The following is a 26,468-nucleotide window of genomic DNA, read 5'->3' as shown; positions in this document are numbered from 1 at the left end:
ACATACATTCTAAACTTGCTATTGTAAATTATACTGAAAACATTTTCATATGGTTTCATAACTTTTTATGACATCTTTTTCTGAACATGTAATATTCCATTGTAAGTATATAGGCTATCAAATTTATTGAAACTTGTTTTTTTTAAACTCTTGAGGCTACTTTTAATGTATCTCTGTTAGCAAATGCTGTAGAACTCAAGATGGATTAAAGACCCAAATGTGAGACAAGAAACCTTAAAAATCCTAGAAGAGAACACAGGCAGTAATTTCTCTGACGTGAGCTGTAGCAACATTTTGCTAGATATGTCTCCTGAGGCAAGGGAAACAAAAGCAAAAATAAACTATTGGGACTACCTGAAAATAAAAAGCTACTACACACTGAAGAAAACAATTGACAAAACTAAAAGAACCTACTGAATGGGAGAAGATATTTGCCAAGGACATATCTGATAAAAGAGTAGTATCCAAAATATATAAAGAACTTATACAACTCAACACCAAAAAACAAACCAATTAAAAATGGGCAGAAGACATGAACAGACATTTCTCCAAAGAAGACATACAGATGGCCAACAGACACATGAAAAGATGCTCAACATCACTCATCATCAGGGAGGTATCACCTCACACCTGTCAGAATGGCTAAAATCAAAAACACAAAAAAAGAAAACACTACAGAGTACATATGCAGCTAATGTTCAAATTTTGGGGCATGCCTTCATATTATGAAATGTTAGGACTTTTGCCTTTTTGTCAAAACACACCAGCACACTGATAAACAATCATTTCTCAAGTGTAAAATATCTCTGTAGATTAAATGATGCAAATAACAGATTTTTTTTTTTTGCAACATAGATTTTGTTATTTAGCTTACAGCAATGTGTTCCTACATGCTACTTCAAGAACTTGTACATAGTAACCTTCCCTCTCATCAAACAAAGGCACCTCCCAGAGGAGCCCCATTCTTCTATAGGGTCTCTTTATGTCTTGTATTAGCTCCAGTTTCCTGCGTGTACCAGGATTCCAATGGGGTGTGCCCATCCTAGTCACTGGAGGGACCACATAAAATACTGTTCCTGGCATTTTTGAATCAGTTCAGTGAATTTCTTCCTCTTGGAGTCTTTTGTACACTGAGATGCTCCAGGTTGCTTATTGTTTGTACATATTCACGTTCAATCCCTCCCCCAAACCTATAAACTGATACTGGCTTTCCAACAGGGAGTCTCTGCCAGGAGCCTGCCCCTTCTATCCTGCATGCCTTGCCACTTTGTTTAGGCAAACAGCTCTTGAAGGTTTGCCCCAAGAGGAACCAAGTCAAACCAAACTCCCAGGATACTGTACCCCAGCCTGTTTGTTTTGAAATTTAGGGAAAGTACAATTGCCACTTTAATTTCTAGATATTCCTCACATTCCATTCAAATATGAGTTTTAGCAATACTACAACTAGGTGGCCACGGTTTTCCAACTGATCACAAAGACTCTCTGACCATTTCTGGATGATGGTCATAATACGCTGTGTTAAATTGTTCTGCTGTTTTTGTGTTAATTGTGTGCCACAGTAAAATATAGTTAGTTGTCTTTTAAATATACCTGGATATCACCAGTGACCGTGGCAACACAAGCCAAAATAATTTTAGATTTTAAATCTTACTGGGTATAATTGATAACATGATTGTCTGTCTTACCATTTGCAACCACATCCTCTGAAAAGCTGTGATTTGTCAGGGCACATATTTGTTTTCCTGGTGTATGGGTCACATAGAAGGAGAAATAACTCTTCAGTGAGCTTATTCACTGGCTTCAGAAGTGGCAGAAAACTTCACAGGTGTTTGTATCCAGGTCTCTGTATCAATATTGGGCACCCCCAGAACACCTCAGCCTCTCCCCCCAAGAAACCAGAAGCACCATACAGGTAAAGAATCAGCCAGTGCCTAGATGTGATTGTTGGCAGGCATATGATTGCATTGATCATTACATATTGATTATGTTATCCTTTAGGCCATCTTCCCTGGAAGGGAGAGGGGTCAACAGTTAAGAATAGCCCAATCAGAGTAGTCAATTTTGATCTCTGTGTTAATCTCCGTTTTTTTAACCTATAAAAAATATATCTGTAAGATAAGGGAATCAAAGTCATGGGGATCCTGGTTTAGCAATGACACCTGAATTATCATCACTGGCAGATTGATTGAGCATCCTGTTAACATGATTTTAAGTGCTCAGGGTTGGTGGGTCAAAAATTTCCAGACATAACTCTTATCTTTGAGGCTGTCATTGCTGAGAGATTGAGCACACTACATAAGCAGATAACCAATAATCAATGTGTAATTGGTCATTATGAAATAAAAAGCAAGGATGCCCCACACAGATGTGTACGTTTTGGGGAAAGGGGGTTTCAGAGCTGAAGCAGAAGTGAAGATGAACTGGCTACAAATCTAAATTCAAAAGGAAAGAAAACACAGAACTACCCCAAATTTTTCATCTCCTTCTTTTGTACAAAGTCAGTCTCCCTCACTCCGCAGAGTACCTTACTATACACAGTAGCAATTTTAACAGATTTAAAGTTCAACATGTTTCATTCAGACAGTCAATATTCTTTGTTATAAAGTGAAAGGTTGCAAAAGAATCATGCAAGGGGTCTGGGAATTGCAGGAAACCAGGACCTGGATATTAATGTAATTGTTTCCTCAATGCATAAGTACCTTTTAGAGAAAGAATATCAGAGAAAAAGAGCTTCTTAAATATTTTTCCAATCCTTCCCTTACTTTAAGGAAAATCTAAATTGGGAGCCAGTCCTTAGAAGAAGATAAGCCTTTTTCTATGAAAATATAGATATTTGATCTTCAGTGGTGTTATGGTTTGAACTGTGTCCCCCCACAATTGTTGGAGTCTGACCTCCCAATAACTCAGAAAATGACTATATTTGGAGATGGAGCTTTTTTTTTTTAATCTTCTTTTGGAGATAGGGATTTTAAAGAAGATGGGGTTAAGAGAAATAAGGTCATAGGGTGGACTCTGATTCAGTATAGCTGATGTTCAAAGAAAAGATGAGGACACAGGCACCCACAGAGGGATGGCCCCGTGAAGACATAGTCAGAAGGCAGCCATCTACATACCAGGGTTGGAGGAGTACGTACATACATACTACATATCAGAAGGAATCAGCCCTGATAACACCTTGATCTTGGATGTCTAGCTTCCAACATCGTGGGACAATTAATTTCTGTTGTTTGAGTTCCCCAGTCTGTGGTACTTTGCTATGGCAGTGAACAAATACAAGTAGTGTTTCAGAAAGAAATACTGGGACATCTCCAGTTCAAAGACTTTCAGTCTAAAGAGAAAAAATTATCACAAACCCAGAAGTTTGGATCCAAAGAAGGGTGTCTATAATATTGGTGCAAGGAAGGGACATGACCTTCATTTCTGGGCAATTGCACTAATGCTTACATTAAGGAGAAGGGTCCTGTGTTCTAAAAGCTGAAGGCAGACAAGGGAAAGGTTTTCAAGAAGGCAGTAAAGAACAAAGAGTCTATGTCCAAGGGTACAATTTGCTCAATGTGCCCCATCCCGGACATAGAGTCCCAAGACACAGATTCTGAATTCTAAGGCTAGGACTCCGGGTGTACGAGATGTGATAGAGAAAATGGGACCTTTGAGAGCAGAGCCTGGGTTGCTGAGTCAGGAGGCTGAGGGATAGCAGGTTTGTCCAGGTGTCACCAAACATCAAACAAAGGGCCTTTCCACGCCACAAACCAAAACTACCAAATAGTCATCAGTCCTGAAAGCAAAAGAAATGAAGCTATCTGTGACAAGCTGAGAGGTGCAATGAAATTTTAAGTGCTTGGAACTGGAATGGAGACAAGATTCTCCATGATCTCCTTGGTGGGATCTGTGTTGTTCCTCTTAGACTTGTCGATAAACTGTGTGCCCTGAAATATATATATCTATATATAGATAGAGAGAGAGAGAGAGAGAGTGTGTGTGTGTGTGTGTGTGTGTGTGTGTGTGTATGTGAGTCCAGAGGATATTTTTTTTTTCATGTTTTCTTTTTTTTTTCCTTCAATTTATTTATTTTCAGAAAAACAGTATTCATTATTTTTTCACCACACCCAGTGCTCCATGCAATCCCTACCCTCTATAATACCCACCACCTGGTACCACAACCTCCCACACTCCCGCCACTTCAAACCCCCCAGATTGTTTATTCAAGTTTTCTTATCCAACTTTATTTGGTCCTTGTTTCATTGCTCTATCTTAGATATTTTGTGATTAACTAAAATATTAATAAGGGTTAACATTTTGACTATTGATTTATGACTGTATATTTCCTAATGTTTTTCTTTTTTTATCATTTTTTAAATTTATTTATTATTAATTTATTTGTTTTCAGAAAAACAGTATTCATTATTTTTTCACCACACCCAGTGCTCCATGCAATCCATGCCCTCTATAATACCCACCACATGGTACCCCAACCTCCCACCCCCCCGCCACTTCAAACCCCTCAGATTGTTTTTCAGAGTCCATAGTCTCTCATGATTCACCTCCCTTTCCAATTTCCCCCAACTCCCTTCTCCTAACACCCCTTGTCCTCCATGCTATTTGTTATGCTCCACAAATAAGTGAAACCATATGATAATTGACTCTCTCTGCTTGACTTATTTCACTCAGCATAATCTCTTCCAGTCCCATCCATGTTGCTACAAAAGTTGGGTATTCATCCTTTCTGATGGAGGCATAATACTCCATAGTGTACATCCAGAGGATATTTTTTAAAAGTTTCTTTTAAAATGTCATTGCTAATCATAAGAGACTCTTAACTGTAGGAAACAAACTGAGGGTTGCTGGAGGGGAAGGAGGTAGGGGAATGGGGTACCTGAGTGATGGGCATTAAGGAGGGCACACAATGTAATGAGTGCTGGGTGTTATATAGAACTGATGAATCACTAAATTAAACCTCGGAAAATAATAATACACTATATACTAATTAATTGAATTTTTAAAATAAAGCTAAAAATAAAATGACATTGCTGGAACTGGGAAAATAATTCTAGGAAATAGAGGTAGGGGGTGGTCTTCAGAGACAGCTTCTCCTTTCTTGGGCAGAGGTGGCAGAGAACTAGGTCTTCCAGCAGCATTGGTATGGTGACATCATCACCCAAAATCCCACTCATAGCACTCTGGGATGTGTGGAAACATGGGAGACCAAAAAGCCTCCAAGAACAAGCATCTAGTGAGTATTACAGGCACTAGAGGAGGAGAAGCCCTGGTGTTTCTATAGAACCTTCCCCAGTCCTACCTCTCCCACCTGGTATCTAGTAGCAGAAAACAGCGTGACACAATGGCTCTTCAAAGCAGCATTTGTTCAGCAAGGAAAGTGTCACTAACCTACTGTGATGGGAAAGGCATCTTTTTCAGTGGACACTGCGCAGAGGACAGGGGAGGTGCTCATGGGAAGCGGACTTTGGGGACATAATGTTCTTTCCTAAAGTCAAAACATCCTACTTTTGTTTTTTTAAAAGGATCATACAAATGCTGCCAAGGGCTCCAAGGAAAACAGCTCTCTTACCTTTTACAATTCAACAACTACTCATTTCTGCAGGTTGGGGAGATTACAATCCCCGCACCTTCTCCACATTTCACTTGATAACAGGTTTGGTGTGATGAAAGAAAAACCCAGCTTTCTCTCTTTTGAGCCACAAACCTTCAGGCAGGCATGGCAGGCGGGAGTCATGGGAGTCCCCATCCCCGCTTGCTGCAAGCCCCCAAATCGTTTTTTTTTTAATGCTAACACTGGACCAAAAGCATGAGCTTTCACATTTGCTCCAAAATGTTCATTCCTTACAGCTTTGCAACTTCCCTCTCTGTGAATGCTGATGTCCAAAATGGCACTTTCTTTTGAGCACTTCGACACAGAGGAGCGATTAAGAGGATAGGAGACTAACCCATTAAAAGAGGAGAAAAGAAAGAGAGAGAGAGAGAGATTGAGAGAAGAGAGAGAGAAGGAGGGAAGCAGAGAGCCGTCTGGAGCCTGTGTTCACGCTCTAATTTGAGGCAGGGGCAGAGATGGCGCCTGCCGCTCTGGCTCTCTGGTTCGGGTTGAGCGCCTCCTGTCAGGATGTGAAGGCTGCCCTCCCCCTGGAGGGCAGCTAGCTCTGCTTAGGACTCAGCAGTCATCTCATCCTCCCACTTGGGCTCATTTACCGAGAGCATCTCGAAAAATCAGTCATGGGGAAAGGGGAAATGCAGAATGACAACCCCAACATGCAGAAAGTTCTCGGCTGCCTCTGACTTGTCAATGTCACAAACAAAGGGAAAAAAGCCACTTTTTCCTGTGGGTTAAAAGTAAGTGCCACTCAGCGGGGAGGTGGGCTGCAGGCCTGCACTGCAGAGCAAGGCTGTCCCTTAGGTGCAGGGGGTGTAGGTTAGATGGGTCTCCAGGGGTCCTGTGCTTCCAGCAAAGGCCAGACCACAACAATCAGCGGGTTAGTTATTTACCATAACCATATACAAAACCACAAGCATCAGAGTTCCCTCCAATACATCTGAGACGTTGTATATCTCTTTATTAAAGGCTGTCAGGGTTTCTACTGCAGAGCTGCCTTTGAATCCCAGCTAAACCAGGCAGCTTGACTGAAAAACCAAACCAGCCTCACACATGAAACACCCAGAAACTAACCCCAGAGGCAGGAGATAGCATTTTCGTCTCCCGGCCACCTCCCCTTTCAGTCTTACTTAGAATTGATTTTTTAACTACACTTGAGTATTTGAGCTTAAAGTGATAGATGACTGTGAAATAGTTTAATCATTCATAAATGGACTATTCGTGGTGTGTGACTTATTTGGTCTCCTTCACGTTAATGAACACTGCCCACATCATGGTGATCCATCAATATTAATCACAGCCTCGGAGGGACATAGAGATCATGTCACCCTTTCTAGGCCTTTGAGCTAAGACTATGCTTCATGACTGTTCTTAATGGTTTGCTAATTTTTCCTTTGCCTTGCTCCCCAACATTTTGTTTTGTTTTGTTTTGTTTTTCAAAGCTATTATATATTCTATCACATGGATGTCATTCCAAGTTCTAAAGCCCATTGGTCAAGACAGCAACTCAATGCATGGAGTTTCAGACAGATATTTGCTACAAGACAAGTCAGATAGAAAATTTAGCAATGACCATCTGGTCCTGATAGGTACGAATGGAGGCATCCTCCTCCCTACTCTAAATAACTGTCCAACTTGAGATCTGACCATGGGCCAACCACCTTGCCCAGGTTTGTTCAGGATTTCCCGGAGACTACCTGAAGTGGACAGACTCTGTTCTGTAACCATCTGTCCTGCTGGGCCTCTGCACTCCCCTCTGAGGGGCAGGATGGGGGGAGCTCTGTAGAACCCAGCTCGTATAGAACACACATACAAACTCATTATAGACAGTATGACTTCTGAATGTCCTTTGATCCTCCCTGCCAAAGATCATGATTCCTTTTCATCAGGAAAGCAGACTGCACATGCTACAAACACTTTCCATTCACCTCTTTGACATCTTTCAGACAAAAGCAGAAAAATTAAAAGAAAGACAGGAGAGAAGAGAAGGAATGAGAGGCCTATCAAAAGACCTATTTTGAGATCTCTGAGGCAGGGAAACCAATTGCCCAATTTCTAATTCTATCTAAAAATACAGTTTGTGAAGTTCCCCTGCTTGGTGACTTGCTTCCATAGGTCCGTGATGGGGCGCTCCTGAGACATAGGCTCAGTGCACCTGTTATCTTTATATGGACCCCTTGACCTTTGCCAAGGAGAAATGAAGTTCACGTTTTCTCCCTTAATACACACCAAATCAGGTTAAAGTAAGGAGCAGTCAGGCAGCCAAGGAGGTGTTCATAATTGCGTAACAACCAGTTCTCAGGTAGTGGAACTGACTGGTAGGTTCTGTGGCGTTCTGTGGTATAACACCCCCCACCTTAGCCATTCTGGCTACCAAAGGGATGTTACTGGACCAAGCTGTGCAGAGATGTGCCACAGTGTTCTCGGGTGGGTCTGGGGGTTCACCTCACCCTGAAGCAAGTGGTTTCAGCACAGCCCTGGGGGAAGCAGGGAGAAGACAGGCTAGAGTTGTCATTCCCAGTCCTGGTTGCCTATGAACATCACCTGGGAGCTTTTAAAACTCCTGATGCTCAGGCCATACCCCAAACCAATGAGGTCAGCCTCCCTAAGGATGGGACCCAGGTACTCATACAGGTTAGATGACCTGAGGCAATTCCACGTGCAGCCACCGATGAGAATCACTGGGCTTCCCAGGGCCTGCTTGGTACTCCCTCTTGGTGAGTTCCGCCAAATACTTTCAAGAGACATTCTATTTCTCTTTAATAAACCCTGTTGGGGCTTGAAGTTTGGAAACTGCAAAACCATGAGTGTGGTGGTAATAACTCTTTTGAGAGTCTGATTTTGCAGGGTGTTGCTTGCCATGTTTGAATGACCATGGGAAAAGAAATAAGAACCCAGGAGAAACAGAGCAATGACCTCAATACACAGGAAGTTCTCTGAAGCTTATGAAACCTTCCTTTCCCTTAGAATTGGTTTAATTATCACTTCCTGGAGGAGTCCTTCCTGACCTCCCGAACTCCTGACCCAGTCCACGTCCCCTGCTATACCAGGCCCACACCCTGGCAGCACCCACTTCTAATTCTACATGACTCATATGGTCTGTCTTCTGGATCACATTGTCTCCCTTCTCACATTCCATGAGGACAGGGTCACATCTGTGCTTACTCACAGTACCTGGTATATATGAAGTCCTTGATAAGTATCTGTTTGGTGTATAAATACATGAAGGGTTGCTTTCTAGTAAGTTCTGTTTCACTATTTACATTTTGTAGCCTATTGAGGACAAGATTTTCATGTTGATTGGAATTTTATAAATAAGTAACACTGCATATTTATTTAAATATTGACGGAAATGAAAATGCAGAAGACAATGCCAAAGACATTTTCAGGTTAAAAAAAAACCAGTGGGAGGGACAACTGCATAGAAGAATCAAGACTGTCAAAGTTCACAGCAGGCTGGAAGGACAGAAGAAAGATCTTTTACTGGATTTCAACCTGTCACTGGCCACATGGCTTATCCAGTTCTGAAGTCCCAAAGGTGAGTCAGCAGGGTCTCCAAATTAAAAGATTTCACAGCTAGAAGTATCAAACACAGGCATGACCTCATGGGTCACATCCAATGTGAAGCAACAAGATCTCTTCATCAGTGCCTCTTCCCAGGATAGGACCTGATGATGATGAAGCTACCAGACTTCAGACAACCATGATGACTTCCAACTCAGTTCTTGCCATGGACCAAAATATTTTTCATGGTTATGGTTTTTTTATGAACTTCTAAATATGATTTGTTGAAAGACTATATCATACCAGAAGATTATCTGGGCTTTTTTCTCTGTAGATGATGACTTCACAAAGAATAGCACCATTATATATGCATTCAAAGCATCTAACAAACACCTTAGTGAACATACTTTCCTCCCACAACTACCTCTACAAGTCTTGGGAGTCTTTACCTACCCTAAAGGGCCTGGCCAGCCCTCCCACTAAACAGTCACTAACATGTCATCTACTCACTTCCTGGCAGACTTCTCCAAAATTGATGCCAATTACCCATTTAGACACATCTTCGTCCATATCACTCTCAGTCACCAATAATTGGAACCAATTGTCATCTTGATTTATGAAAATATAAAACCAAAAAATGACAAACTTCAAAACACATTATGGACCTTTAATCTCTAATATAAGCAGTAATATAACACCTGCCTAAAAATGCCTTCTTTGTTTGATTTAATGAATATAGTCTAGAGTGGACAGGAGGAGTTTCCAAAGCTGTGCTTTGAATGATGTCATGAAAGTCACTGTGGCTTCAATTTGGGGAACCCACTTCCCCACAAAATAAATAAATAAATAGATAGATAGATAGATAGATAGATAGATACATAAATAATAAAATGAAGCCCATTTATGAAGGATCTTGCATATTTCATCCTGATCAGGCTCCAGGGTGAAAGAATTTTGTTCACGTTCTTTCCCTGTTAAAAGAAATTCCTCACGGGCTTGGACATGGCTAATTTCCTTTCCTGTGTGCCACAATTTGGATAAAACAGGTAAATGCAACCTTGAGAAAAACTGATACCAGAAATAGAATCAGAATAGGAAATTCTTTAATCAGTTTATTTAAAGCATTAAAAATTTTGTTCCAGTTTTCAATACATGGTCTTCCTCGGTAAAATTCGAGGTTGTGCCATTAGATTGGCAAGAGGGAGATTATGTTTGGCAAACGGTTTAGGAGTGGAAGACACTGTCTCTAAAACTCTCTAAAACTCTCTGATAACACTAGAAAGTATAAGGAAAACCAAACCAAAAACCATGCCACAGAACTATCTTAGGATTCTTCTTGTTTAAAAAATGTAGATAACAGTGGCTTCATTATTCAGATCCACATCTATTCTATTCCAATGCCATCCAATTAGATTTCCCTCCTGACAGCAGTTGGTTCTATGTAATGAATTTGTTAAATTCTGTCAACACTCACAAGACAAGACTTGCAAAATCTCGCTGAGAACTCCCATTACACCTCGTCCGTTCTCAAGCAGAAAAGAGGACGTCGGCGGAAAGGAGAAGACAAAAACCCTCCTCCTTAGAAAAAGAAGTAGGTGTTTGAAGAGTCAGAAAGATTAATAGTTCCTTCTCTTTTGTGGATCAGCTCACACCCTTGGGGCCTCATTTTCAAACTGGCTAAAAAGGAAAGGATGAAAGAGCTCACAAATGTGCAGCGTAATTAGTCTGGATACACTACAGCAAGACATTAAAGGTCAATAATTATTGTCGGAGGAGAGTCCCTTGTTAGATATCAAAGCATGGAGGCTACATGCATGGCCTGGGGTTTGGTCATCACTTCCACGGGCTCAGGGTGCAGGGGAGAGGATGCATCAGTACCTTAGCTGGTTGTCTCCTGCTAGTATCCTTTAATGCTTCATGGCAAATGAACTTCTTTTCGTTTTTAGTGGAGGGATTGCTTCTGGCACAAGATGTGGATCGAAGTCACTGATACTTCTTGGTGAGTTCTAAATTTGAATTCTGAACTGAAGACTGAAACTTTGAACTTGACCCAGTGAGTTTGTTCCTTGCCCTTCTCTGGTGATCTCCTGTGGCTGTTCTTCCCCGCCCCAGATGTTAGCCTCTAGGCATCACCTTACCTCTCTCAGGTGTGCCTGCATCTCAGCCTCTATCTGGACTCTGCTTCCCAGACTCTTAGCAGGGCAAGAAGTGGTTCTTCAGTGGTTGGAGGTGGGAGCAAGAACATTGTTTTCTTTTTACGGCTAAAGCACAGTTATACATATAGTACATAAACCCATACACAATTTATCTGTGGTATTAACATTTCATGGAGACATGCTATGTCTTGAATGTTTGTGTCCTCCCAAAATTCATCTGTTGAAATCCTGCCCCTCAAAGGTGGTCGTATGAGGAGGGGGGACTTTGGGTGGTGATGAGGTCATGAGGGTGGAGGCTTCATGAATGGGATTAGTGCCTTATAAAACAGACCCCAGAGAGCTCCCTGGCCCTCCCACCATGTGAGAACAGAAACAGAAGACAGCCATCTATGAACTAGGAATAAGTCCCTCACCGGCCGTGCTGGCATCTTGATCTTGGACTTCCCGCCAGAACTACAAGAAATAAATGTCTGCTGTCTATAAACCACCCATTCTGTGGTCGTTTGTTACAGCAACCAGATGGACTAAGACTGGGGCTGAGAAAGTTCAACGAAAATGTGTAAAAAGCTTCCTCAGAGGTACAATTAAAAAAAAAAAAAAGTGTGAGACATAAGCCTGGACTAAAAGCTCATTGAGAAAGAGAAGCTTGCCTTTTCTTTGATATTAAAAAATATATATGAGGTAATTTCACAAACTGAAATTTGAAAAGAAAGGAAAAGAGGGCACCACTCAACATAACCACTCTAGAATCGCTTTCCATTCTTAAGAATCTGCACACATTTTACATGGTTATGAGCACTGAATGCACAATCTGCCTGTCTTTTTACTTTCTTTTTTTTTAAGACTTTTTATTTATTTGACAGACAGAGATCAGAATTAAGAAGAGAGGCAGGCAGAAGGGAGCAGACTGCCCACTGAACAGAGAGCCAAATGCGGGGCTCGATCCCAGGACCCTGGAATCATGACCTGAGCTGAAGGCAGAGGCTTAACCCACTGAGCCACCCAGGCGCCCCATCTTTTTACTTTCTGATGTGTTTTTTTATCTTTCTCTTCTCAGCATTCTCATGTCATAACAGTCTCCAGAATTCCTGCATAAGAACCCTCCATCCAGGCAAGGAGTCATTCTGCTTTCTCCCCTGAATCTCCCTGAGGTCAAGCAAATTCCAAGTACAGCAGAGAGGACTCTGAAGACAGCAAGATTCTCAAATGTGTGGGTTTGTAGATCTTTTACAAGGGTAAACAGACAGTCAGTCGGTGCAAAGGCCTGAGCTCTTCTTGGACCGTCTCTGGCTGCTGACCATCACCAGCCCCCCACAAGGGGCACAGAAGAGCAAGGCCAGGCCTCCTGGCCTGGGGGACTCTGGGGTGGGGACAGCGGCTCCAGGAGTCCCCCCCCCCCCATGTGGCCTGGCCATGAGGCCTTCTCTCCTATAATTTCTGACACCAGATGTGAGGGACCAGCTCTCAGGATCAGGTTGGACAATTTATAAACCTTCTGACTCTTCACTTGTATTTCTTTTTGTTTTTCGTTTAATTGAGTTTTGCCCAGCAAACCCTTTCGACCTCCTGTGGGTCTGTTCCACAGGAACGTCAATCCTGTCTTACTAAACGCATCACACTTGGTTATAATTACATAATAATTAATAATCCCTCCATGTTTGAAATAAGGATGCTCAGTACTTTTGAACACATAGTCTTGCAAACAGCACATACCCATTTGGGACAGAGATAGTACAAGGCCTGAGGCAGGGCTGGAGAGAGAATGTTTACCAAGCCCCTTCACTCCCATTTCAAGGAGCTTACCTGGGAATCATTTCACCATCCTCATCTTCTTATTGTTCAATGCTTTTGTCTTTTCCAATTTTACACTAATTATAACATTGCAATAAACACAGGTGGACATGTAGAATTTTGCTATTTCCCTCGACGAAATTCCTCAGTGTTCTATGACTTGAGGAGACTATTTATGAGGCTGCTTACAGTCATTGATGAATTGCTGGGTTATAGATGCACTTTGTGTCTTTCAGAGTACCTCATATATCTCTTGGTCATGGTTAATCACCCAAACAGGGTTTTCAAAGGACAAGAGGATTTGTGTATGTGCTGAAGAAAGGCTTGCGAGAGTTGATGTCATCATTTTTATGTTTGTGTTGCCTAAGGTTGATCTTATAATACATAGTCATATCAGGAACCAGGGAGTGTTGTCTGAAGGGTACTCTTCCTTTTACCTGCTATCTGAGATAGACAAGGAGATGTTGGTTTCTGAGACAGTAATAGGAATTCTAAGAGTAGGGGATTGCTTCTTGTTTGCAAGATCTTCCAAAGACCCAAACCATTCTGGATTAAGACTGAAAGTTTAGATCCTTTCCAATCCTTCTGTGGCAGGTTGACAGGCTCAAGGTCAGTTTGGGAACCTCGGAAGCACTCCCATGTCAGTTCCAATTCTCAGCCAGCTCATGAATGAGCACCCACACTGGGGGGCTTTCCAAGCGAAACCAATCCAGCATCCACCAACAAGCCACTGTCCCAGAGCTACCTGGAAGCAGAGGCTAGAAAGGTGGGTGTCCCAGGGCTCAAGATTCTCTGGCGATATACAGAATGACTACATCAGGAATCCACACAGCATATTGTTGCTTTTATAGAAGACTTCATCAAACTACCTTCCTCTACAGATAATTACCTGAATATAGTACTAACAGAGGTTTATTTTTATTTTTTTAAATAGCCTCAATTATATTTCTTTTTTTTGTTTTGTTTTTAAAATTTTTTTTATTTCTCTTCAGTGTTCCATAATTCATTGTTTATGCACCACACTCAGTGCTCCACTCAATACATGCCCTCCATAATACCCACCACCAGGCTCCCCCAATCCCCCTCCCCTCTTCCCTCCAAAACCCTCAGTTTGTTTCTCAGAGCCCACAGTCTCTCATGGTTTGTCTCCCCTCTCCAATTTCCCCCAACTCCCTTCTCCTCTCCATCTCCCCATGTCCTCCATGTTATTCCTTATGCTCCACAAGTAAATGAAACCATATGATAATGGACTCTCTCTGCTTGACTTATTTCACTTAGCATAATCTCCTCCAGTCCTATCCATGTTGATACAAAAGTTGAGTAGTCATCCTTGCTGATGCAGGTATAATACTCCTGTATATATGGACCATATCTTCTTCTTCTTCTTCTTCTTCTTCTTCTTCTTCTTCTTCTTCTTCTTCTTCTTCTTCTTCTTTCTTCTTCTCCTTCTTCTTCTTCTTCTTCTCCTTCTTCTTCTTCTTCTTCTTCTTCTTCTTCTTCTTCTTCTTCTTCTTCTTCTAATACATCATATCTTCTTCATCCATTCATCCATTGAAGGGTGTCTTGGTTCTTGCTATGAACCTTGGGGTACAGATGGCCCTTCCTTTCACTACATCAGTATCTTTGGGGTAAATGCCCAGTAGTGTGATTGCAGGGTCATAGCGTAGCTCTATTTTTAATTTCTTAAGGAATCTCCACACTGTTTTCCAAAGTGGCTGCACCAACTTGCATTCCCACCAGCAGTGGAAGAGGGTTCCTCTTTCTCCACATCCTCTCCAACACATGTTGCTTACTGTCTTGTTGACTTTGGCCATTGTAACTGATGTAAGGTGGTATCTCAATGTGGTTTTGACTTGAATCTCCCTGATGGCTAGTGATTATGAACTTTTTTTTCATGTGCCTGTTAGCCATTTGTATGTCTTCTTTGGAGAAGTGTCTGTTCATGTCTTCTGCCCATTTTTTGACAAGATTATCTGTTTTTGTGTGTTGAGTATGATGTAGATCCCAAGTTATACCCTCTTTGCTGTATGCTATCATGCATTTGTGTGCTATTTATGAGAACCAAAACTTTTGCTCTCCCAAGGTTAGTGGCCAATGGGGATTGCATGGCCCTCTGCTGTTCTGTAAGCCACCACTGCATTTCCATCCAGGCATTAATTCCAGCAGAATGCTTCAGTCTTCAATGCTCAATGCTTAACTAATCTCAAGTTCTCTTAACTAAGTCAGATTTACTGCTTTCTCATCTGGACATCAGAGATGGAAAAGCTCAAATCCCACCCTAGAGTCAAAGACATAACTTAACTTAAGGCATCCATGGTCATTCCAGTTTACAGCAGCCCAATGGGAGACCTCACCACCTAGCAAACTTGGTGGACACCACTGAACTGTGCCCCTGGATGTCCCTGGGAAGGAAGGACCATTTTATTTGTGTCACTTAACATTATCTTCTAAAAATGTTTCTAATCTGGGGTGCCTTGGTGGCTCAGTCAATTAAGCGTCTGCTTTCAGCTTAGGGCGTGATCCCCAGTTCCTAGAATTGAGACCCATGTGGGGCTCCCTGCTCAGTGGGGAATCTGCCTTTCCCTCTCCCTCCTCCCCTCCCCCTCCCCAGTCACTCTCTCGGGAGAGTGCTCTCTCTCAAATGAATAAATAAAATCTTTTAAAAAAAATACTTATAATCTAATGTATCAAGTGTTAAAAGTTGAAATGTTAGATACTCAAAACTCTACAGAGAATTTATCATGACATTGTATTTAGTTCCGTTTTCATGAGGTCAACAGGATTCAGAAGGAAATGTAAGTAAGTGACAGAAATGTAAGTGTAAATGACAGAAAAAGTATAAAAAGAATCAAAATTGAAAGCAGGAATAGAAGGTGACAACAGAAAGGATCTGAATCCAGTGGCTCCACTCCCACCTGTCCAGGTGAGCACCAAAGGAGAGATGGCCTGGGACGTTCCAGCCTGGTCAAGGCGCATCTCAGAATTTTCCCTGGGGCCCAGAGCTGCATGAGCAGAAAGTCTTGCCACATGAATCCTTTGCTGGGGACATTTTCACACACTCTTTCCTCACTTTGAATAGAATCATATATCTTTCATTCCATCAGAATTAAGGCTTTCCTGGCCATTTCTCTCCACCCATGCTGCACCTGCCCAGGGGTGCCTTTCTCTATCCCACTTCCATTTTGTCCAGCTGTGTTCCAGCATGGTCCCTGCCTGTTACGCTGCAGATCTCATTCTTACTATGTCATGTCTCCAACCCTACATCTTCTCTCTAGTGGGTGTTTCTCTACTTCTCTTCTTGATGAGTGTCATCTCAGTAAAGGTCACCTTTCCCATGGTCACCCTGCTGTGTCTTTTCACTCCTCCTCCTGAGTTCTTTTCAAACACTCCTCATTTTCGCATTGGAGAATCAGGGTAGTGCAGTGGTTATTGATTCTATAATTTAATTACAGTATAACCTTGAGTAAATCACTATGCCTCCACTACTTCATCTGTAACATGAGGGTAAAATCAGTTCTCATCTCATTAGGTTGTTGTGGGAACTAAATGACAAAATCTGCATGAAATGCTCAGTGCAGCTCCTGGTGAGCAGAAATCACTGAGTTAGAATTGGGTATCATCCACAGGTAAGTCCTGAATCCCTGCCTTTCCTCACCCTTTCCCCTATTTCCAGGCTCCAGAACATTCTCTTGCACACTATTCATTTATACTGACTTTTACTCAGAAACCTTTTCCAGAAACTTGTCTTACCATTAAAATATGCCTGGTTTGTGATCCATTCTTGGGGAACCTACAGTATCGTTAACTTGTTAATGTGAAGAGAGCATCATGATCTGAGGTGCCATCAGATTAGGTTCATGTGAGCACCTCTGCTGTCACTATAGCTGAGCCATTCCCACTACACAGGGTGGGGGATGAGGGACAGTGCGGGTACTCTGCAGCACTTCACAAGCCATGCCTCTTTGGGGGTAAAAGTCCACCTGTGAGTCACCAGTGTCTGTGAGGATCTGTGCTGATGACACCAGTGCATTTGCCTTGCCTCCCTAAAATGACTTTAAATTTAAGGGCAGGTAGCCTGGCTAAACCAAATGTTGTCACTTCCATGCAGATGATACAATAATTCACCACTGTCGTTGTCATTGTCGTCGTCATCATCATCATCATCACCTCAGTGTTTTGTTCTGTTCGGGCTGCTATAACAAAAGTGTCATGTGTCCGGTGACATAAACGACATTTGTTTCTCACAATTCTGGGGGCTGGCAAGTTCAAGATCAAGGTGCTGGCAGATTCAGTGTCTGGTGAATTTCACAGACGGTGGTCTTCTTGCTGTGTCCCCACATGCTGGGAAGGAAGAGTCTCTCTGGGGCCTCCTTTATAAGGGTACCAACGCCACTCATGAGCTCCACCCCAAGACCTGATCACTCCCCAAAGGCCCCATGTCCAAATACCGTCACATTGGGGATTAGGTTCCCATGTATGAATTTGGAGGGGACATACAAACTTTCAGCTTATGACATTCAGAGATAAAAGGTGCCCACATTTATCACAGCCAGATGATTCCCATGGAAATTCAAAGCATTTAAGTTGAAACACAGCATGTTTTCTGTGTGGAACACAGGAAAACGTACTGTAGCCTTCACAGTGCCCCAGAAAGCCTAATTTGTCAAGTTGATCTTGCTCATTTCTGGTGTGATGTTGTCATGAAGTAAGAAACTCCAAAACCACTTGATGACGAGTAATAATTCTTTTCATTATTTGTAGGGATATTAACATTATTCAGTGTCCTATCTAGGTCTTTAACCTATGAAAGGACATTAATACCGGCCAGTTGGCCACTGCTTTCATGGCCTAGCCTTGGGTGTTTCATCAATGAAAAATATCGACCTGTCAACAGGCATGATTTCTGAGCTTACTTGACTCAGAGGGATAGTTAGATCCCCCCAGTGAATCCTGAAATGACAGTTTGGTTGTGTTTAAGCACCCAGAAGGAGCTTTGATTCATCACACCATGTTGTCACTGTGATGTTTCCATATTTACAGAGCAGCACCATGGGCCAACAGCATTCTAATCTAGAGGTAGCAGCCCCAATTACAATCGGTTCATTCCCCACCTACGTGTCAGGGTCTCTGCCAGGTCCATTTAAAGAATGACTCAGGTAAACTGACTTATGGCTTTTAAAAAAGGAAAGGAACTAAAAGAGAAATTTACACTAAACCTTGGGCTGACACTGAAACAGACTGGGGTCTCCCTTAGGAAATAGCACCTGCCCTAGGCCATTCTCTTAGGAAGAGATCCACCCGGAGATCAGAACACAGCAGCCAACCCTCCACAGCTCTCTAGGGTTGCTCATGTTCATCATAGCTGCAGGAGGAGAAATGCAGACAGGAAGAACACATTTGACTCAGACACCGCCCCAGATGCTGTGCCCTCAAGAGCATTAACTCACCTGAAGGCCCCCCAATTACATGAAATTATCTTCCCCATTAAATTCCAGCCACTGCCATTAAATATCATTAGGGCTAAATCGGTTCTCTGATCACATCCTGAAGGAGTAGATTTCCCAAATAAGCACCTCCCAATTAAGAGAGGACTCCTGTATCATAAAGCCTGCATGATACTCCCTCAATAGTCACTTCATTACCATAGCTGCAAAGTCTCCACCAGACGGAGCACAAAGTGTTTGCAATGCAATGGAATGAATTCAGCAAACAGGCAGAGACAGGGTTATGGGTCTAGGAAGTAAACTCTTCAACAGGCACAACCACAGGGTCGTTCCCACTGTTCCAAATCCTCTTTGCGGTAGATAACATTTAGTCCTGAGGCATCCTTCACCTGGCACTTTCTGATTCCATGCCAAGCATAAACTCAGCTCCTGGACTCCTCACCAGCCTTGAGGCTCGACACGCATCTTAAATTGTTCTCTTCAAGCTGGATACTCCATGGGTTCCTTTGACTAATTTCTACACATAAACAGAGTTTGGACACTTTCCTGTATTTATAGCACTTAGCACAGTGTCTTGCATATGGGAAGCATTCGATACATTTTAGGAGTAATTAAATCATGAAGCTGAATCTGAGAGCTTAAACCTGCAGATTTAAGAAATGTAAGATTTAAGTCCCTTTCTGGAGCGGCGTTAACACCAAGATGATCCTTGAAGTGCCAAAAAGTAAAATGAACTTTTTGGCACACATGCAGAAGTGTTGTTTTGAAATAGCTTATGATCATGAAGACTTAGACTTACACGAGTCTAATAATATCTCCCTAAACAGAATTACTTGTAAAAGCCTAATATAATACAACTGGGTTATAACTCCTGGATATTCCATGGGCAAATCATACTCCGGTTTCTCTAACAGCTCCCATTATTTTCCTTTCGAGCCTGTGTCTCCTCTGTACTCTGGTCTCTGTTGATTGAGTCATCATTTACCCCGAGTCCCAACACTAGAAACCTTAATTCCTATCATTTCTTCACCCGTTGCCTTCCTCATGCTTCCTGCTTCCCCTTGTCTTCCATTCCATCTGACCCCACAAATGAACACATTGATCAGTAGTTGCTTCCATGTTCATATCAAGAACTCCCTTCAAATCCATCTGGTCTTTTTTTTTTTTTTAAATATTTTATTTATTTATTTATTTGAGACAAAGGGAGAGTGAGCCAGAAGGAGGGGGAGAAAGAATCTGAAGCAGATTCCATGCTGAGTATAGAGCCCGACACAGGGATTCCATCTCAAGACCTTGAGAGCATGACCTGAACTGAAACCAAGAGTCAGATGTTTATTAGACTGAGACACCCAGGTTCCTCTCCATCTGGTCTTTTCTATCCCTACCACCACTGCCTCAGTTTGGAATGAGATCATCTTTCATCCAGAGGATGCCCAACAATCCTGCTTGCCTCTGTCTTTCCCATAACCAAGGCATTCTTCCCTCTACAGCTAGGATAATCTTCATCAATTAAAACAAAGCTAAAACAGCCTGATTGCATTACTCCCCTGAGCTTTAAGAAAGAAAAAAAAAAATCCAAAACCTGCAAAATAAAAATGCACACTCCTTAATGCGTCATCGAACTCTTTACAGTCCTACCCAGACAAGGTCTGAGGTGTCTAAATCCTGCCAAATGACATGGAAGCACATTCTCTCCACAAGGCACCCCAATCCCCCCAATCCTATTTTAGGAGGTGCTGTCTCCCCATCACCTGTGCAGTGAGCAGATGCCTTTCTCACATCTTTTAATTCCAGCAGGAAACCGTTTGCAGAGATGTGTTATAACATGATGTGCCATTTCTCTTATTTATGCGTGTTTTAAATGGGACTTTTGTTGCTTTGTGTGGCTTTTTTCCTGATTGCTCATTCTTAAGCAATTGGAGAACTCTCCAGACCTGACCTTTGATGGCAGACAGGGTGTGCATGTTACTCTTGGCCCCATTCCTGCTTACTTGCCTACTTGTGTACTGGGCAAGTTCCCTTCGGATATGTAGCAAGAGCTCAGGATTGCTGTACACAGCTCCTGGCCCAACCCCCCACCCGTCAGGTTTTCTTGTCTTCTCTTTGTTTAAATTAGATGTATTAAGGTAGAATTTACATCCATTATACACATTTTAAATATAAAGTTTGATGCATACGCTCATGAAACCCACACCCTTACTAAAATATACGTTTCTACAGTCCCAGAAACTTCCCTGCTGCCTCTTTGCATTCAGTCCTTCCACCCTGCAACCCAGGCAAACACTGATCCATTTTGCGATGGAGTTTTGCTTCTTCTAGAACATTCTATGAATGAAGTCATATGGAATGTAACCTTTTGTATCTGACTTCCTGCACGCAATATAATGTTCTTTAAATTCACGCATGCCATTGTGTGGGCTGGCCGCTCATTCTTTTTGTTACAGAGCAGTATTTCAATGTATGGAGATACCACATTGTTTATCCATTCAGCTGTGGGTAGATACTGGGATGTTTCCAGTTTGAAGGGACTAAGAAATACATATTTTCTAAACAGAAGGAAAAATAGATAATGGGTTTATCCTACTTTTAATTCAAATGAAAATTCGAGAATTTTTACTTGACTTATTGCTTTTATTTTGTATCTCTATTCTGAAAAATCTGATTTCAGATTTGTAATGTTGGTAATTACCAACAATAATGTTGGTAATAACCAACATTATTTCTTTATCCTAAAATATATCTACATGTATATCTATATAATTTAATTAACAACACCAATATTATTACTAAAAATAAAACTGTACAATGCCATTAAAAACTGTTTAAATACTCACTCCTCAGAGTGTATCCCCTCCATGGAAAGTATTTACAGTTCAAATTTCTGTGCTGTCATATGAAGCCGTTCTTTCCTATGTGATTTTCTTTTTTCATCCACTTGACATAGAATCAGAATTTCTTGTTTCACTGTGCCTCAAGTTCCTAAATTCCATTTTATTTGTGCTGTGTAATATTTAGTTACCTAAAATGCTCACTTGGTTCCAAAGTTAGATCTATCAAACAAGACCTATTCAGAAAGATCTAGTGTCCATCCTTGCCCCTTTTTTCTATCTTATTCTATTGGTTCTTTCAAAAAATTTAAGTATGTTTGAACCTCTGTTGGCATTTCTCCTCCTTTCTTATACAAAGTACTAGCTGTGCTCGTCCTCATCCAAATACTATATTCAGAAGTAGTCTATCTTCCTAGTTTCCTTGTATAGCTGCCTCGTTGTGCAGATGCACTACAGTGTATACAACCAGCCAACCCACTGATGAGCATCTGGGTTGTTTCTTTTGCTGCTTACAAACCATGCTTTAGTGACGAGTCCAGTGCAAACAGCCCCTCCCATCTTGCCAGTATGTTTGCAGTTGCTTTCTTGATAGAGTGTTGCTGCTTCAAAGGGCACATCCACAAGTCCTCTTTCTAGATATTGCCAGATGCTCCTCTGTGAGTGTTGTGTTGCATTCCCTCCAGCCTCGTACAAAGTGGGACTTTCCTTCGCTGCCTCCCCAGCAGGATTTTGTTGTCAAACTTTTTGATGTTGATCACTCCCACGGTTGGAAAATGGTATCTTGGTATAGTTTGAATTTGCCTTTTAGCCAGTTGTCCTTTTAATTTGGAACCAAAGCATTTTCTTCCCTTGATGTCTCTACCCACATCTACAGTCGTTTCCTAATTACCTAGAAACCCCGACCTCCCTTTGATGGTGGTCATCTCCACCCCCTCCACAACTCTTCACTCCCTCTGGTGAAATTTCACTATGCTACTCAAGTTCTCTCTCCCTTCTACAGCAACCAAGGTTGTTATCCTGGAATGACAGCACCCTGGGAGGGAAACTGTAAAGGACCACAGATACAGCTCTTGGCAACTCTTTCCAGAAATGTGTTTTTTGATCATTGTGGATGTCACGACTTTCACACTGCATCTTTGATTTTCCCTTCCTCATTCAGAATATGCCTCTAGAATGGACTCACCTAGCATGGATACTAGTGTCTAGAACACATTATCCTAATCAACAATATAACACTTCTGCCTTGGCCCCAGGCCAGTACTCTTTGAAGGATGTGAGAAGAGGCTCATCGGTCTGTGTCAGGTATGTTCACAAGGACATCTCACAGTTACATTCTGCTTTCAGCCATAGACTCAGATCTGGAAGTGAGGAGGGGAGCATATGTATACTAACAACAAGCCACTGTAAAATGCAGCCACAACAGAGCATCATGGTAGCAAAATAAGAAAAAGCCATCATGGATGAGAATTTTGCCAAAGCATTGCAGTGAAATAAAACATCCACCTCTCCTGCCATCTCTTTCTGGGAAACTCTGTCCACATGGCATGGATCTCCTCAGGAAGACCAAGTCCTGAAATTCAGGGAGCTCTCCAGGCACTGACAGGAATTGATCGGGCTGATTAAACCTCCAAGGACCTTCCCACAATCCCTCCAAGAGGCCGGCACCTTTGTTCACGCTCTGTCTCACACTGTCCTCCGGAGAGGTTTGGGCTCTGGGGCCAAAGCCCTCACCCTTTCCACAAACAGGCTTTGTAATATTTTAGTGTAATTGCACCAAGCAAGTTGGGAAATAGAATAGCAGCCCACACCCAGTGGTCTACTTAAAATGTCAGCAAGAAAGGCAAAAATTCACTCCCAGGGTGGCAAAGAGCCATTCCAGTGCTCAGAGACTGGGCGCAGACATCTTCTAAGAACCAAACAGAAACATCTACAGAGTGCAGCGGGGACAATGCAGACTGTTCAATCAAAATAGACACACCAGTTTCAGGATCTTGAGGGCTCTAGCCCCATGGGTGTTTTGGTTGGGAAGAGTAAAAACAGCAGAGGAGGGAACAAGGTCTACATTTAGACCCAGATTACCATGCAGAGAAATGCAGTCATAAAAACTCAGAATCAGACAGCGGGTTGGCAGCAAACGGCTTTTTTCCCATTAAGTAGTTTGTGGGTGGAGGCAGATCTCCAAATATTTTGTGGCAGTGCCACTGAGCAAAGAATGGTTTGTACCTTGATTAGTTAATACCAACAATGACACATTCTCCACCCTCCTTCCATGGAGAAATACTTTCACTGAAATGAGTTTTGGGTGGATGAGCTGAGGCCTCTTCTTGGTAGAATTGTTTTGTGTGATGAGCTAAACTGAAAAGTACCCACAGACATGGTAATAGTAAGCAGCAATGTTCTCATTTAGTTGAGGTTTGGCACAAGCCAGCAGGACATTTATGATCCCTGCAGCCATCACCAAACCCCAAAGGCTGTTATCAATACCAACAATTTGCCTTAACTAGGACATTCCGATAGTGGCTTTTCCTAGTGGTGAAGTGGTAACCTCTGTGGTCAGCTCTATTTGGTGTTACAAGTTCTACAAGATAAACACCAGAGGAGCCAGTTAAAATTCCAGCTATGTGGGCCAATGATACATGTGCCAAAGGATCCCACTGTAGTCAGTGTGGGCAGTTAAGAACTACATCACCTTGTAATGAGCTTAGTGACCTCAAACCTTTTACAGGTAACGATTGGGGACTGAATGTGGCCTGACATTAATGTAGACAGACTGTAAAACTTAATATGCAAATTACTTGGGGATCTTGTTAAAATGCAAATTCTGATGCAGCAGGTCTGGAGTGGGACCTGCGAGTCTTCATTTCTAGCAAGTTCTCAGGGTATGCCGATATGCTAGGATACAGCTGGTCTATTGGTACCAAAAATATTAATGAAGAGTTCAAGGATGTTAATAATTGTTCTCCATTCAAAGTGGTCAAGGAAACTGTATTCCAAAATTATAACCATTGCTCAAAAGAAATAGTCTTTAACATTGGTTTTTAGAGTGGCTTTAGAGACAATTTTGTAACTCTAAAATCAGTTCTAGTATTCTGAAGTTAACCTTGGCTTTTGACTCAGGGTAATAATGCCCTGTTGGCTCATTCAATTCATCCACAAGTCTTGGCACCAAAAGAATCACAAATCCTTAACATGGGTCCCTGAGTCTATAGGCAAGTAAACAGTTTCCAAAACTGCATGGAGCAAAGAAAGCCCTTCTGAAGGGACCTACAATATTTGAAAACTAAGATCAGACTTGTTGATTAAAAATTAGCCTGTGTCATTAGCTCTTCTATGTAAAACAATAATAACAACAACTATAATAATAACGCTAGTACTTAGATGTATGAAAAATCACTTAGCCATGGACACTAAGCATGTCCCAGTGCACTCACAGGGCAGAAGTCCCATTGTGTCTGGACAGCATCTGGGAACTTTGGGGTGCAAGGTCAATGGAACCCCAGTGAAATAAAAATAATAATGGTTTATAATGAGTGCTCAAGGTATATGTATATGTTATGTGGGATTTACTATGTGTCTGGCATAGTAGTAAGAGCTGTTTTACATATATGAACTCATGTGACCTTCACAAGAACTCTGTGAGAGACTTATCCCCACGTTGCCATTGAGGGAACTGAGGTATGGAGTAATGGAGAAGAGGATGGGTCCAACCAGCTACTGAGCTACCAGAGCCCATACTCTCTCTTCATCACCTTATCCTCCTGTGTCTTGATGCTGACGGCACTATGACTTGGTGTGTTTGGCACAGAAGGGTGGAAGCCAATGCCCACCATGACTTCCATAAGACATGATATCTCCAGCTTCCATGTCCTCCCTCCGCAGCTGTCTGAGCATGGCAGTCATGTCACTGTAGTGAATGGAGCCTGCCTGGCCTTGACCATACTGAAGTCCAGAAGGGAGTTCTGAGTTACAATAAAAAAGAGATTCTGGTACATTTGGGTTGACACTATTCCAGAGCTCCTGTGTGGCTCAGTCAGTTGGGTGTCTGTCTTTGGCTCTGTCACGATCCCAAGGTCCTGGATCTAGTCCCATGCCATGCTCTCTACTCAGTAGTGAGTCTGCTTGTCTCTCTGCCTCTCCCCCTGCCCTCTGACTTCTGCTCTCTCTCAAATGAATAAATAAAATCTAAAAAAATACAGAAAAACAAAACAAAACAAACAAACAAAAAAAAAACCCTTGCGTTAAGTGTCACATCACGTAACATTTTTTTTTTAAAGGATTTATTTATTTTTTTGACAGGCAGAGATCACAAGTAGGCAGAGAGGCAGGCAGAGAGAGAGGGAGAAGCAGGCTCCCCACTGAGCAGAGAGCCCAATGAGGGGCTTGATCCCAGAACCCTGGGATCATGACCTGAGCCGAAGGCAGAGGCTTAACCCACTGAGCTGCTCAGGCACCCCTCACGTAACATTTTTATTTGTGTGTCAACAAAGGGTTGCTTCATACCATACTTTAAAAAACATTATGATACCTCTATACTGGAAAGGACTACAGACTACAGAATACAGAATATTAGGACCAGTTACAGAGAAAGAAGCTTTAGCAGCTTCCTTCGTTAAGTGATATGATCCATCCTAGCACTGCTAAGAGAAGCCAGGAGCTCTGACAATAATAGTTATGAAAAACTTCAGATAGTTCTCGTAAAGCAGATACTCAGCTTGGCACCCTGGACATGGCTGCCAGTCAGGTATCCACATGTTTTGTTTTATGAAGGGAACAATGGGCTTAATATTATCAGAGATTTCTTTTGGAAGCAAAGAAGATGTCTGATAGGCATGAATCATTTTATACTGAATATGGCCCTGATGTGCAAGGGGAACATTTCACGGTGAGTTTTCTATAGCAATCAAAAATATATATAATAATAGCAAATACTTAGATGGCACATTCTGTTTATGTGTATTAACCATATTAATCTTCCCACTGACTCTATGATACAGGTACTACTTATTAAGAGTTATTTGTTTATTTTGGAAGGCATGGGGGCAGGGTAGGGGAAGAGGGAGGGAGACAATCTCTGGCAGATTCCCTGCTGAGAACAGAGCCCAGTATGGGACCCTGAGATCATGGCCCTCACAGGACCCTGAGA

General features: G+C 42.1%; 1 long non-coding RNA gene across 1 annotated transcript in view; it reads right to left on the bottom strand.

Annotated features, from left to right (window-relative positions):
* LOC309862581 overlaps positions 1 to 20,331 on the bottom strand; it is a 46,265-nt gene extending 25,934 nt beyond the window's left edge. Inside the window, exon 1 of the long non-coding RNA XR_014310592.1 lies at positions 20,249 to 20,331. This is a non-coding gene — a long non-coding RNA (uncharacterized lncRNA). The remainder of the gene's footprint in view (positions 1 to 20,248) is intronic.
* Positions 20,332 to 26,468: the final 6,137 nt, after the last annotated feature.

Source organism: Mustela nivalis (assembly GCF_964662115.1).
Source record: "Mustela nivalis genome assembly, chromosome: 1".
Taxonomy (NCBI): Eukaryota; Metazoa; Chordata; class Mammalia; order Carnivora; family Mustelidae; genus Mustela; species Mustela nivalis.
This window is presented reverse-complemented; position numbering and strand designations above follow the sequence as displayed.